We start from the raw sequence: 16,025 nt of genomic DNA, 5'->3' as shown, positions 1-16,025 counted from the left end.
TTTTAGCTTAACAGAAAATATTATTAATATTGTGAGCTATAGTAAAATTAATAGATAGATTTACCTTATTGTATGTTAAGTGATAAATAAGTTTGCTGTCTGACGCAAGAATCTTGAAATTCTAAGGTTTAAGTGTAAGAGAACTTAAATCTGGAGGTGGATAATTACAAAATTTGTATCTTGTTAAGAAAATCAAATTTATTGTGTATATCCTGCGTACAAAAATGAGTAGTTAAACTTTAGAAAGAAAATTTGTTAAAAAAGACAGTGAATTAACTTAAAGAGTTAATTTCCAACAAAGTATTAGAATTGTTGAAAATAAATACGAAATGCGAAGAAACATTTTCCATTGATGTAACATTATTCTAAGCGTTATCAACAGTTGAACGGGTTTAAAGCCCCAAAATATTCCAGTGTGTTAAACACAGCTAAACAGAATAAAGCGGATGACGCGCTCCAGTGAGGTGTAAAGTATCAACCCACTAACAGGTCAGACGTCCCACGTAATTGATCAGGGATTTAGTCAAACACAGCTAAAATAGAATAATACGGATGACCCGCTCCAGTGAGGTGTAAAGTATCAACCCACTAACAGGTCAGACGTCCCACGTAATTGATCAGGGATTTAGTCAAACACAGCTAAAATAGAATAATACGGATGACCCGCTCCAGTGAGGTGTAAAGTATCAACCCACTAACAGGTCAGACGTCCCACGTAATTGATCAGAGATTTAGTCAAACACAGCTAAAATAGAATAATACGGATGACCCGCTCCAGTGAGGTGTAAAGTATCAACTCACTAACAGGTCAGACGTCCCACGTAATTGATCAGAGATTTAGTCAAAAACAGCTAAAATAGAATAATGCGGATGACCCGCTCCAGTGAGGTGTAAAGTATCAACTCACTAACAGGTCAGACGTCCCACGTAATTGATCAGGGATTTAGTCAAACACAGCTAAAATAGAATAATGCGGATGACCCGCTCCAGTGAGGTGTAAAGTATCAACTCACTAACAGGTCAGACGTCCCACGTAATTGATCAGAGATTTAGTCAAACACAGCTAAAATAGAATAATGCGGATGACCCGCTCCAGTGAGGTGTAAAGTATCAACCCACTAACAGGTCAGACGTCCCACGTAATTGATCAGGGATTTAGTCAAACACAGCTAAAATAGAATAATACGGATGACCCGCTCCAGTGAGGTGTAAAGTATCAACCCACTAACAGGTCAGACGTCCCACGTAATTGATCAGAGATTTAGTCAAACACAGCTAAAATAGAATAATACGGATGACCCGCTCCAGTGAGGTGTAAAGTATCAACCCACTAACAGGTCAGACGTCCCACGTAATTGATCAGAGATTTAGTCAAACACAGCTAAAATAGAATAATGCGGATGACCCGCTCCAGTGAGGTGTAAAGTATCAACTCACTAACAGGTCAGACGTCCCACGTAATTGATCAGGGATTTAGTCAAACACAGCTAAAATAGAATAATGCGGATGACCCGCTCCAGTGAGGTGTAAAGTATCAACCCACTAACAGGTCAGACGTCCCACGTAATTGATCAGGGATTTAGTCAAACACAGCTAAAATAGAATAATGCGGATGACCCGCTCCAGTGAGGTGTAAAGTATCAACCCACTAACAGGTCAGACGTCCCACGTAATTGATCAGAGATTTAGTGAAAACACAGCTAAAATAGAATAATGCGGATGACCCGCTCTAGTGAGGTGTAAAGTATCAACTCACTAACAGGTCAGACGTCCCACGTAATTGATCAGGGATTTAGTCAAACACAGCTAAAATAGAATAATGCGGATGACCCGCTCCAGTGAGGTGTAAAGTATCAACCCACTAACAGGTCAGACGTCCCACGTAATTGATCAGGGATTTAGTCAAACACAGCTAAAATAGAATAATGCGGATGACCCGCTCCAGTGAGGTGTAAAGTATTAACTCACTAACAGGTCAGACGTCCCACGTAATTGATCAGGGATTTAGACAAACACAGCTAAAATAGAATAATGCGGATGACCCGCTCCAGTGAGGTGTAAAGTATCAACTCACTAACAGGTCAGACGTCCCACGTAATTGATCAGAGATTTAGTCAAACACAGCTAAAATAGAATAATGCGGATGACCCGCTCCAGTGAGGTGTAAAGTATTAACTCACTAACAGGTCAGACGTCCCACGTAATTGATCAGGGATTTAGTCAAACACAGCTAAAATAGAATAATGCGGATGACCCGCTCCAGTGAGGTGTAAAGTATCAACCCACTAACAGGTCAGACGTCCCACGTAATTGATCAGGGATTTAGTCAAACACAGCTAAAATAGAATAATGCGGATGACCCGCTCCAGTGAGGTGTAAAGTATCAACCCACTAACAGGTCAGACGTCCCACGTAATTGATCAGGGATTTAGTCAAACACAGCTAAAATAGAATAATACGGATGACCCGCTCCAGTGAGGTGTAAAGTATCAACCCACTAACAGGTCAGACGTCCCACGTAATTGATCAGAGATTTAGTCAAACACAGCTAAAATAGAATAATACGGATGACCCGCTCCAGTGAGGTGTAAAGTATCAACCCACTAACAGGTCAGACGTCCCACGTAATTGATCAGAGATTTAGTCAAACACAGCTAAAATAGAACAATACGGATGACCCGCTCCAGTGAGGTGTAAAGTATCAACCCACTAACAGGTCAGACGTCCCACGTAATTGATTAGAGATTTAGTCAAACTCAGCTAAAATAGAATAATATGGATGACCCGCTCCAGTGAGGTGTAAAGTATCAACCCACTAACAGGTCAGACGTCCCACGTAATTGATCAGAGATTTAGTCAAACACAGCTAAAATAGAATAATACGGATGACCCGCTCCAGTGAGGTGTAAAGTATCAACCCACTAACAGGTCAGACGTCCCACGTAATTGATCAGGGATTTAGTCAAACACAGCTAAAATAGAATAATACGGATGACCCGTTCCAGTGAGGTGTAAAGTATCAACCCACTAACAGGTCAGACGTCCCACGTAATTGATCAGGGATTTAGTCAAACACAATCATTGCAGCTCTGTATAAACCTTGCCTTGCTTCTGGATACACTTATTTACAAATTATACAATACTTTACAGAGAGATTTTTATTTCATATTTATAATTAGCAAGGTGTTTTTTTCGTCTTAATAGTCATGGAACAGGCAGTCAAGTGAAATTATTTTTGGGCGAGGAGATGAAAATAGTTTTTATTTTGAGTTCAATTGACTATTTTTTTATTAAAATGCCTCCGAAATTTTCGTATAACCCTGCTCAAATTCTTTCCACATAATTTGGAGTTAAGGATTTAGCCTATACTACATACGAATCTTACAGAAAGCCTCTCATCCGTATAAAATATCCGTAGTATATTCTAGAGGCCAAAATAAGACATTTTCTATTCAAATCAGAGGTCATCAAATGTTTGCTTTCAGAGCTATAGGCATAAAAAACCAGTATTAACATTTTTGTTGTTGTGGCAAAATCAGTTATTAGGCATTTGCAAATGTTGCTATATAGAGCTATTCCTTCACAGATGGGTTTTAGGTGTTGTGTGAACTTTGAGTGCAGAATACATGTTGAACTGCAAGAAATATATTTTGTATTGTAATATCTGTATTCAAAGAACATATTTTATTTGAACTCCACAAACCGTTCTTGAGGAAACCGAGTATGTGGTTGAAGGTCTCCCCTCCCCAGAGCGGTGAGGTTAGGTCGGAGGTCTCTACTGACATTTCTGCCGCGAACAATCTTCCGTTACACCCTCACACTATTTATATCCTACTTATAACTCGTAACGAAATTATATGTTTGCTTAACTGTTTATTGATGTTTCCAGTAATACCATCGAGTATCTGCCAAGTCGTATTACATTTTTCAGATACCTTGGTAAGTGCCATTGATTTTCTTAACGCGCTCAATCCTACTACCCCTGTTTGACCCTGAATGCCTCGTTAGTGAGTTCCATTGGTTTTATTGATACTGTTTTTGATCTCTGCTCCTAAACCTAAACCCTTATCTTAATTTTTCTTGTAATTTCAAAAACTCCTTAGCGGACCAAAGAGGTAAATTAATTTAATAGACTCGGTTTCTTGCCATCTGATTCTTATCCCCAGTTGCCTGTCCCACTTCGGCTGAATAGTCACTGTTTTGTTTATAAGTGAAATTGAATAAATGTGGATCCAGTATAGTTAAGATTTTCTAAGCTAACATTTCTATAGCGCGAACGTGTGCGTTATGGAGAACGTGTCTCGCATTGCTATTGACAGTTTTAATCGCCGTTTATAGACTTGTCGTCAGCTAAAGAAATAAGCCTTTCTAACTCTCTGTCGAGAGACACGACACCGGTAGTGATGACGACCACAATGGATGTATCCATAGTCTCTTCTTCTTCTTCACTTGCAACGTTTGTTATATTTGTAACGGATACGCTAGCTGATAGCTGATGTTACGACCAGATCAGCTGTTTCGTGTGTTGCTGAGATTGTGTCACGTTTGTGTACCACGTACTTTATCGTGGCTACTGAATATCAACACGAACTGTGCAATGTGCATCAACAGGAGAGCTCCTGCTATAAATCTTATATTTTTGTAAAACACATTCAAGGAGCCATGATCTGCATCAAGGTTTGTTATTACAAAATAACCATATAGTGATACCTATTGTGAAAATACTGATTTAACAAAGTATTTAATGTATTGCTTTTTAATGCCATATTTCAGCAAATAAAAGTGAAAACAAACAACAGGCCTATGGCAATGTCATTCTACACGTCTTCTTTCTGTTCTTTATTTTTGTAAGTATTCATACTCCTCCACTCGACGAAGAGGATAGATTCCAACCCTTGAAACGTTGTGTTATACCTTTTGTAACATATAACGATGGAAAATGTTCCAAGTCCTGTTATCTTTACACATATCGGACTACCGTGGATATTACATCAATTAAATCAGATCTGTAGATAATTTATATTGTATATTAATGGTTTAGAAAGTGTATTACGTACATCATTTGAAAACTTATACACGTTGTTAAAGTTTAATTCAATTCAGGAGTTAAAATATATTTAACACAACAATTACCATTTAACATTTAAAAACTACTTCGGCGACATCTCCAAATTGTAATAAAGCGTTTATTTTGAATCAAGCCGAAGAAAGGCCACCATTTCAAGAGAAGATGACAGAAGGAGAGAGAAAGAGTTGAGCAAAAATAGCACGAGGAGCCCGGGGGTGTAAATATATAAATAAACAGTTCCAGCCCTCCCCACCCCCTGCCAGTGTGACCTAGACCCTAGGGGTGGATCTGTCGTCCTACACTAATTGAGCAGGCTCAAAGGTTTGTGCGAGGGGACGACGGGTATAGTACAAGTTAGTTACACCTAACCACATATGAATGAGACTAATTTGTTTATATTACAATAGCTAAGCGCAAACATTGATTATAGTCGCTGCATAACAGAAGAATAATCCACTTCTAATCTAGTAAATAATTTAGGACATGAATCCAAAAGATCAAACAGAATAAAAATATATTTAAATAACATTGTTTTTAGATTTTTAACACATTTTTATTTTAAAATATAAAGTCTTAGTTTTGTTTTTTTTATTTTTTGGGATTGAAAATGACAAAATTTTTACTGAATACAATAGTTTTAGGCATACCATTTGTGGCGAAATTTAATTCCTTGATTTTAAAACAACAAAACACATCTACAATTGGATTAGATGCAAGATCGTTAACTTGTCAGTGGAACGTGGCTAAATCATCAAAAGACTGATGAATGAATAACCAACAGTTGGGTTACCTGTCACTCAGTATCTTAGAAGTGACAGGCGAACAACGCTACTCACTAAATCATCAACAGACTGATGAATGAACAACCAACAGTTGGGTTACTTGTCACTCAGTATCTTAGAAGTGACAGGCGAACAACGCTACTCACTAAATCATCAACAGACTGATGAATGAACAACCAACAGTTGGGTTACCTGTCACTCAGTATCTTAGAAGTGACAGGCGAACAACGCTACTCACTAAATCATCAACAGACTGATGAATGAACAACCAACAGTTGGGTTTCTTGCCACTCAGTATCTTAGAAGTGACAGGCGAACAACGCTACTCACTAAATCATCAACAGACTGATGAATGAACAACCAACAGTTGGGTTACATGTCACTCAGTATCTTAGAAGTGACAGGCGAACAACGCTACTCACTAAATCATCAACAGACTGATGAATGAACAACCAACAGTTGGGTTTCTTGCCACTCAGTATCTTAGAAGTGACAGGCGAACTACGCTACTCACTAAATCATCAACAGACTGATGAATGAACAACCAACAGTTGGGTTACTTGTCACTCAGTATCTTAGAAGTGACAGGCGAACAACGCTACTCACTAAATCATCAACAGACTGATGAATGAACAACCAACAGTTGGGTTACTTGTCACTCAGTATCTTAGAAGTGACAGGCGAACAACGCTACTCACTAAATCATCAACAGACTGATGAATGAACAACCAACAGTTGGGTTACCTGTCACTCAGTATCTTAGAAGTGACAGGCGAACAACGCTACTCACTAAATCATCAACAGACTGATGAATGAACAACCAACAGTTGGGTTACTTGTCACTCAGTATCTTAGAAGTGACAGGCGAACAACGCTACTCACTAAATCATCAACAGACTGATGAATGAACAACCAACAGTTGGGTTACTTGTCACTCAGTATCTTAGAAGTGACAGGCGAACAACGCTACTCACTAAATCATCAACAGACTGATGAATGAACAACCAACAGTTGGGTTTCTTGTCACTCAGTATCTTAGAAGTGACAGGCGAACTACGCTACTCACTAAATCATCAACAGACTGATGAATGAACAACCAACAGTTGGGTTACTTGTCACTCAGTATCTTAGAAGTGACAGGCGAACAACGCTACTCACTAAATCATCAACAGACTGATGAATGAACAACCAACAGTTGGGTTACCTGTCACTCAGTATCTTAGAAGTGACAGGCGAACTACGCTACTCACTAAATCATCAACAGACTGATGAATGAACAACCAACAGTTGGGTTACTTGTCACTCAGTATCTTAGAAGTGACAGGCGAACTACGCTACTCACTAAATCATCAACAGACTGATGAATGAACAACCAACAGTTGGGTTACTTGTCACTCAGTATCTTAGAAGTGACAGGCGAACAACGCTACTCACTAAATCATCAACAGACTGATGAATGAACAACCAACAGTTGGGTTACTTGTCACTCAGTATCTTAGAAGTGACAGGCGAACTACGCTACTCACTAAATCATCAACAGACTGATGAATGAACAACCAACAGTTGGGTTACTTGTCACTCAGTATCTTAGAAGTGACAGGCGAACTACGCTACTCACTAAATCATCAACAGACTGATGAATGAACAACCAACAGTTGGGTTACTTGTCACTCAGTATCTTAGAAGTGACAGGCGAACTACGCTACTCACTAAATCATCAACAGACTGATGAATGAACAACCAACAGTTGGGTTACTTGTCACTCAGTATCTTAGAAGTGACAGGCGAACTACGCTACTCACTAAATCATCAACAGACTGATGAATGAACAACCAACAGTTGGGTTACTTGTCACTCAGTATCTTAGAAGTGACAGGCGAACTACGCTACTCACTAAATCATCAACAGACTGATGAATGAACAACCAACAGTTGGGTTACTTGTCACTCAGTATCTTAGAAGTGACAGGCGAACTACGCTACTCACTAAATCATCAACAGACTGATGAATGAACAACCAACAGTTGGGTTACTTGTCACTCAGTATCTTAGAAGTGACAGGCGAACTACGCTACTCACTAAATCATCAACAGACTGATGAATGAACAACCAACAGTTGGGTTACTTGTCACTCAGTATCTTAGAAGTGACAGGCGAACTACGCTACTCACTAAATCATCAACAGACTGATGAATGAACAACCAACAGTTGGGTTACTTGTCACTCAGTATCTTAGAAGTGACAGGCGAACTACGCTACTCACTAAATCATCAACAGACTGATGAATGAACAACCAACAGTTGGGTTACTTGTCACTCAGTATCTTAGAAGTGACAGGCGAACTACGCTACTCACTAAATCATCAACAGACTGATGAATGAACAACCAACAGTTGGGTTACTTGTCACTCAGTATCTTAGAAGTGACAGGCGAACTACGCTACTCACTAAATCATCAACAGACTGATGAATGAACAACCAACAGTTGGGTTACTTGTCACTCAGTATCTTAGAAGTGACAGGCGAACTACGCTACTCACTAAATCATCAACAGACTGATGAATGAACAACCAACAGTTGGGTTACTTGTCACTCAGTATCTTAGAAGTGACAGGCGAACTACGCTACTCACTAAATCATCAACAGACTGATGAATGAACAACCAACAGTTGGGTTACTTGTCACTCAGTATCTTAGAAGTGACAGGCGAACTACGCTACTCACTAAATCATCAACAGACTGATGAATGAACAACCAACAGTTGGGTTACTTGTCACTCAGTATCTTAGAAGTGACAGGCGAACTACGCTACTCACTAAATCATCAACAGACTGATGAATGAACAACCAACAGTTGGGTTACTTGTCACTCAGTATCTTAGAAGTGACAGGCGAACTACGCTACTCACTAAATCATCAACAGACTGATGAATGAACAACCAACAGTTGGGTTACTTGTCACTCAGTATCTTAGAAGTGACAGGCGAACTACGCTACTCACTAAATCATCAACAGACTGATGAATGAACAACCAACAGTTGGGTTACTTGTCACTCAGTATCTTAGAAGTGACAGGCGAACTACGCTACTCACTAAATCATCAACAGACTGATGAATGAACAACCAACAGTTGGGTTACTTGTCACTCAGTATCTTAGAAGTGACAGGCGAACTACGCTACTCACTAAATCATCAACAGACTGATGAATGAACAACCAACAGTTGGGTTACTTGTCACTCAGTATCTTAGAAGTGACAGGCGAACTACGCTACTCACTAAATCATCAACAGACTGATGAATGAACAACCAACAGTTGGGTTAACTGTCACTCAGTATCTTAGAAGTGACAGGCGAACTACGCTACTCACTAAATCATCAACAGACTGATGAATGAACAACCAACAGTTGGGTTACTTGTCACTCAGTATCTTAGAAGTGACAGGCGAACTACGCTACTCACTAAATCATCAACAGACTGATGAATGAACAACCAACAGTTGGGTTACTTGTCACTCAGTATCTTAGAAGTGACAGGCGAACTACGCTACTCACTAAATCATCAACAGACTGATGAATGAACAACCAACAGTTGGGTTACTTGTCACTCAGTATCTTAGAAGTGACAGGCGAACTACGCTACTCACTAAATCATCAACAGACTGATGAATGAACAACCAACAGTTGGGTTACTTGTCACTCAGTATCTTAGAAGTGACAGGCGAACTACGCTACTCACTAAATCATCAACAGACTGATGAATGAACAACCAACAGTTGGGTTACTTGTCACTCAGTATCTTAGAAGTGACAGGCGAACAACGCTACTCACTAAATCATCAACAGACTGATGAATGAACAACCAACAGTTGGGTTACTTGTCACTCAGTATCTTAGAAGTGACAGGCGAACTACGCTACTCACTAAATCATCAACAGACTGATGAAATGAACAACCAACAGTTGGGTTACTTGTCACTCAGTATCTTAGAAGTGACAGGCGAACTACGCTACTCACTAAATCATCAACAGACTGATGAATGAACAACCAACAGTTGGGTTACTTGTCACTCAGTATCTTAGAAGTGACAGGCGAACTACGCTACTCACTAAATCATCAACAGACTGATGAATGAACAACCAACAGTTGGGTTACTTGTCACTCAGTATCTTAGAAGTGACAGGCGAACTACGCTACTCACTAAATCATCAACAGACTGATGAATGAACAACCAACAGTTGGGTTACTTGTCACTCAGTATCTTAGAAGTGACAGGCGAACTACGCTACTCACTAAATCATCAACAGACTGATGAATGAACAACCAACAGTTGGGTTACTTGTCACTCAGTATCTTAGAAGTGACAGGCGAACTACGCTACTCACTAAATCATCAACAGACTGATGAATGAACAACCAACAGTTGGGTTACCTGTCACTCAGTATCTTAGAAGTGACAGGCGAACTACGCTACTCACTAAATCATCAACAGACTGATGAATGAACAACCAACAGTTGGGTTACTTGTCACTCAGTATCTTAGAAGTGACAGGCGAACTACGCTACTCACTAAATCATCAACAGACTGATGAATGAACAACCAACAGTTGGGTTACTTGTCACTCAGTATCTTAGAAGTGACAGGCGAACTACGCTACTCACTAAATCATCAACAGACTGATGAATGAACAACCAACAGTTGGGTTACTTGTCACTCAGTATCTTAGAAGTGACAGGCGAACTACGCTACTCACTAAATCATCAACAGACTGATGAATGAACAACCAACAGTTGGGTTACTTGTCACTCAGTATCTTAGAAGTGACAGGCGAACTACGCTACTCACTAAATCATCAACAGACTGATGAATGAACAACCAACAGTTGGGTTACTTGTCACTAAGTATCTTAGAAGTGACAGGCGAACTACGCTACTCACTAAATCATCAACAGACTGATGAATGAACAACCAACAGTTGGGTTACTTGTCACTCAGTATCTTAGGAGTGACAGGCGAACTACGCTACTCACTAAATCATCAACAGACTGATGAATGAACAACCAACAGTTGGGTTACCTGTCACTCAGTATCTTAGAAGTGACAGGCGAACTACGCTACTCACTAAATCATCAACAGACTGATGAATGAACAACCAACAGTTGGGTTACTTGTCACTCAGTATCTTAGAAGTGACAGGCGAACAACGCTACTCACTAAATCATCAACAGACTGATGAATGAACAACCAACAGTTTTGTTACTTGTCACTCAGTATCTTAGAAGTGACAGGCGAACTACGCTACTCACTAAATCATCAACAGACTGATAAATGAACAACCAACAGTTGGGTTACTTGTCACTCAGTATCTTAGAAGTGACAGGCGAACTACGCTACTCACTAAATCATCAACAGACTGATAAATGAACAACCAACAGTTGGGTTACTTGTCACTCAGTATCTTAGAAGTGACAGGCGAACTACGCTACTGACTAAATAAGAGATCTCGGCGGACAAATATACTTGGAGCGAGCCAAAAGCCTCAGTTATACGGAGTTCCGGTAATATTCACCATTACGTACTTACACACCAACCATCGATCACTAAAGCTTTATTACAACCCACGTCTCTGTCCAACTGCTCTATAGCCTGTAGCACGGTGTTACGTGTACATTGTTCTATTTTGTTTTGCTTTGTGTAAATCATATAAAATATTAACATCCGATACTGCGTGCGTGTAACATTAGCAACACAATAATTACAATCTTGCGAAGTTCGGCCTCAGTGTGGGTAGTTACCTTCAATCTACCAACGTTCCGATGCCAAATCGAATGATGTACGGAGACTTGAAGTCGATTGGCTGAAGCTCTCTACTAATCAGCAATCAATATGGCTTCTTTATCGAACATCGCCAGCTCTTCCTTAATCTTATGTTGTCTTCTTTGTTAAAGTTATTTTCCTCCTTTACTATGTCTAAGGTTTTTCAGTGAAGATCGTAGGAAAATAGTGGGAAATTGTAGCAGGATTTACGTTTTATAATGCTATTACGTGTTTGATTTTGTAACTACTTTGTACAATGGATTATTTTAAGTGTCCTGATATTTTGTGTGCCTTTAAATTTCCAAGGCAATATCATCATCTACCCGCCACAGTGCTACACCATACAACGGGTCGCTGAAGCAGAATATTTCCGAGACAATATCATCATCTACCCGCCACAGTGCTATACCATACCACGGGTCGCTGAAGCAGAACATTTCCAAGGCAATATCATCATCTACCCGCCACAGTGCTATACCATACCACGGGTCGCTGAAGCAGAACATTTCCGAGGCAATATCATCATCTACCCGACTCATTACTACACCATACCACGGGTCGCTGAAGCAGAACATTTCCAAGGCAATATCATCATCTACCCGCCACAATGCTACACCATACCACGGGTCGCTGAAGCAGAAAATTTCTAAGGCAATATCATCATCTACCCGCCACAGTGCTATACCATACCACGGGTCACTGAAGAAGAGCATTTCCAAGGCAGCAGCGTTGTCTACAAGTCCCAGTAACATAGCTTCAGGAATGCCTGCTCAACCTGTGAGTATTTAAATTTAAATTTCAAACTGCTATTAACCTTAATTTATATAGCAGGAAATTGTTTTATATGAATTTCAATATGTACAAATATTCAAATATATACAATAAAATTATCATTTTAATATTTCTGAACTCGTTGTATGACATCTTTAACATTAGGATCCTCACCATGACCATATCGATGCTTTATACTTCGACATGTTTGATATTAAATTTTGAAAACTTATCTCTTGAATGAGCTATCAACCCCACCGTACAGCTTGCACGAGAAACACAAGAATGATCGTGACACGAGCTGACATCGATGTGCACTCTTAAATCTTGAAAAGTTAGCCTAAAATGAAAACAGATCATTTACAAATTTTTAATTCTATTTTATAACTAAACGTCGTGTTCATACTGGACTCTAGTAACAGAGACGAGTTGACGTGATATAATGGAATGTCCTAGTTTGTCCGCAGCAATGGTCAGTTAGAGGGATACCTCGATTTGTGGTTTTCACTGTACCGCCCGCACACGGCCGGTACATCTCTATACCCGTATCATATTAACTGTGGCCCTCGGGGTTTTTAGCATTCCTATTGGCCACCATGATTCCGGCAGAAACAGTCCACAGATATTTTGAGGGCCAATAAATTGTCGGAGGCTTAGAAACGACCGCCCAGTGCGACTGGAATCTACAGCATATCCGGTCTGCCGCCAACGTAGTAACGTGACACGCTCAATTTATTTATTTTTCAATAAAAATTCTGCTTTAAAATGAAACTTGCAAAATGTCAGGGTTAAACAAACAAAAGCCGCACTGATATTCAAGCCTTTGGTTTGAAATTTAAACCCGATTCACGTAACTTACACACATCGATTTCCCGGACACCACTTTTGAGTAGCAATTTCCCCAATTTCCCAGTAAATGATTCCAACCCACGGCCAAGTATCTCCTATACGGGAAACTAATCGGATTATATCAAGCCGCAGCCTGGTGGGCGGTATGTAGCTGCGGGAGGTGGAGGGGAGGGGGGTGCGTAAGTTGTACACGACGCCGGGGGGGGGGGACACGCACGTCAGAGCGGCGACCGGCGTCTTGGCGCTAGGGCATCGATTGATCCTAACCACGTGTATGGGGACAACCCTTACACGACCGTGAGACAAACGTTCAAACTTCAACCACAGTTCGCCTTAGTCACATGTTTTAAGTGACAGAGCGGTAAACTTTCAGTAATGCACTCAGCAGCTAGGCGAGTGTGAGCAATGGAGATTGGTACCGTACACTCGAGTAGTTCACATTAATTACGTGTCAACCTGTACACTAGTCAACGTGAGTTTCCTAGCGATTGTCACCTTGTCACCAACTATCATATGTAGCACCGTGACAGAGTTGTAAACGTTCAGTAATGTACTCAGCAGCTAGGCGAGTGTGAGCAATGGAGATTGGTACCGTACACTCGAGTAGTTCACATTAATTACGTGTCAACCTGTACACTAGTCAACGTGAGTTTCCTAGCGATTGTCACCTTGTCACCAACTATCATATGTAGCACCGTGACAGAGTTGTAAACGTTCAGTAATGTACTCAGCAGCTAGGCGAGTGTGAGCAATGGAGATTGGTACCGTACACTCGAGTAGTTCACATTAATTACGTGTCAACCTGTACACTAGTCAACGTGAGTTTCCTAGCGATTGTCACCTTGTCACCAACTATCATATGTAGCACCGTGACAGAGTTGTAAACGTTCAGTAATGTACTCAGCAGCTAGGCGAGTGTGAGCAATGGAGATTGGTACCGTACACTCGAGTAGTTCACATTAATTACGTGTCAACCTGTACACTAGTCAACGTGAGTTTCCTAGCGATTGTCACCTTGTCACCAACTATCATATGTAGCACCGTGACAGAGTTGTAAACGTTCAGTAATGTACTCAGCAGCTAGGCGAGTGTGAGTAATGGAGATTGGTACCGTACACTCGAGTAGTTCACATTAATTACGTGTCAACCTGTACACTAGTCAACGTGAGTTTCCTAGCGATTGTCACCTTGTCACCAACTATCATATGTAGCACCGTGACAGAGTTGTAAACGTTCAGTAATGTACTCAGCAGCTAGGCGAGTGTGAGTAATGGAGATTGGTACCGTACACTCGAGTAGTTCACATTAATTACGTGTCAACCTGTACACTAGTCAACGTGAGTTTCCTAGCGATTGTCACCTTGTCACCAACTATCATATGTAGCACCGTGACAGAGTTGTAAACGTTCAGTAATGTACTCAGCAGCTAGGCGAGTGTGAGTAATGGAGATTGGTACCGTACACTCGAGTAGTTCACATTAATTACGTGTCAACCTGTACACTAGTCAACGTGAGTTTCCTAGCGATTGTCACCTTGTCACCAACTATCATATGTAGCACCGTGACAGAGTTGTAAACGTTCAGTAATGTACTCAGCAGCTAGGCGAGTGTGAGTAATGGAGATTGGTACCGTACACTCGAGTAGTTCACATTAATTACGTGTCAACCTGTACACTAGTCAACGTGAGTTTCCTAGCGATTGTCACCTTGTCACCAACTATCATATGTAGCACCGTGACAGAGTTGTAAACGTTCAGTAATGTACTCAGCAGCTAGGCGAGTGTGAGTAATGGAGATTGGTACCGTACACTCGAGTAGTTCACATTAATTACGTGTCAACCTGTACACTAGTCAACGTGAGTTTCCTAGCGATTGTCACCTTGTCACCAACTATCATATGTAGCACCGTGACAGAGTTGTAAACGTTCAGTAATGTACTCAGCAGCTAGGCGAGTGTGAGTAATGGAGATTGGTACCGTACACTTGAGTAGTTCACATTAATTACGTGTCAACCTGTACACTAGTCAACGTGAGTTTCCTAGCGATTGTCACCTTGTCACCAACTATCATATGTAGCACCGTGACAGAGTTGTAAACGTTCAGTAATGTACTCAGCAGCTAGGCGAGTGTGAGTAATGGAGATTGGTATCGTACACTCGAGTAGTTCACATTAATTACGTGTCAACCTGTACACTAGTCAACGTGAGTTTCCTAGCGATTGTCACCTTATCACCAACTATCATATGTAGCACCGTGACAGAGTTGTAAACGTTCAGTAATGTACTCAGCAGCTAGGCGAGTGTGAGTAATGGAGATTGGTACCGTACACTTGAGTAGTTCACATTAATTACGTGTCAACCTGTACACTAGTCAACGTGAGTTTCCTAGCGATTGTCACCTTGTCACCAACTATCATATAGCACCGTGACAGAGTTGTAAACGTTCAGTAATGTACTCAGCAGCTAGGCGAGTGTGAGTAATGGAGATTGGTACCGTACACTCGAGTAGTTCACATTAATTACGTGTCAACCTGTACACTAGTCAACGTGAGTTTCCTAGCGATTGTCACCTTGTCACCAACTATCATATAGCACCGTGACAGAGTTGTAAACGTTCAGTAATGTACTCAGCAGCTAGGCGAGTGTGAGCAAAGGAGATTGGTACCGTACACTTGAGTAGTTCACATTAATTACGTGTCAACTTGTACACTAGTCAACGTGAGTTTCCTAGCGATTGTCACCTTGT

The 16,025-nt window shown here is 40.6% G+C and overlaps 1 protein-coding gene across 2 annotated transcripts in view; it reads right to left on the bottom strand.

The window, feature by feature from the left end:
- LOC124353481 (tyrosine-protein kinase Src64B) overlaps positions 1 to 16,025 on the bottom strand; it is a 151,192-nt gene that overhangs the window by 34,318 nt on the left and 100,849 nt on the right. The window lies entirely within an intron of this gene.

The sequence above is a fragment of the Homalodisca vitripennis genome, chromosome 2 (assembly GCF_021130785.1).
Source record: "Homalodisca vitripennis isolate AUS2020 chromosome 2, UT_GWSS_2.1, whole genome shotgun sequence".
Lineage (NCBI taxonomy): Eukaryota > Metazoa > Arthropoda > Insecta > Hemiptera > Cicadellidae > Homalodisca > Homalodisca vitripennis.
Note: the sequence above shows the minus strand (reverse complement) of the source record. Positions and strands in the feature narration are given on the sequence as shown.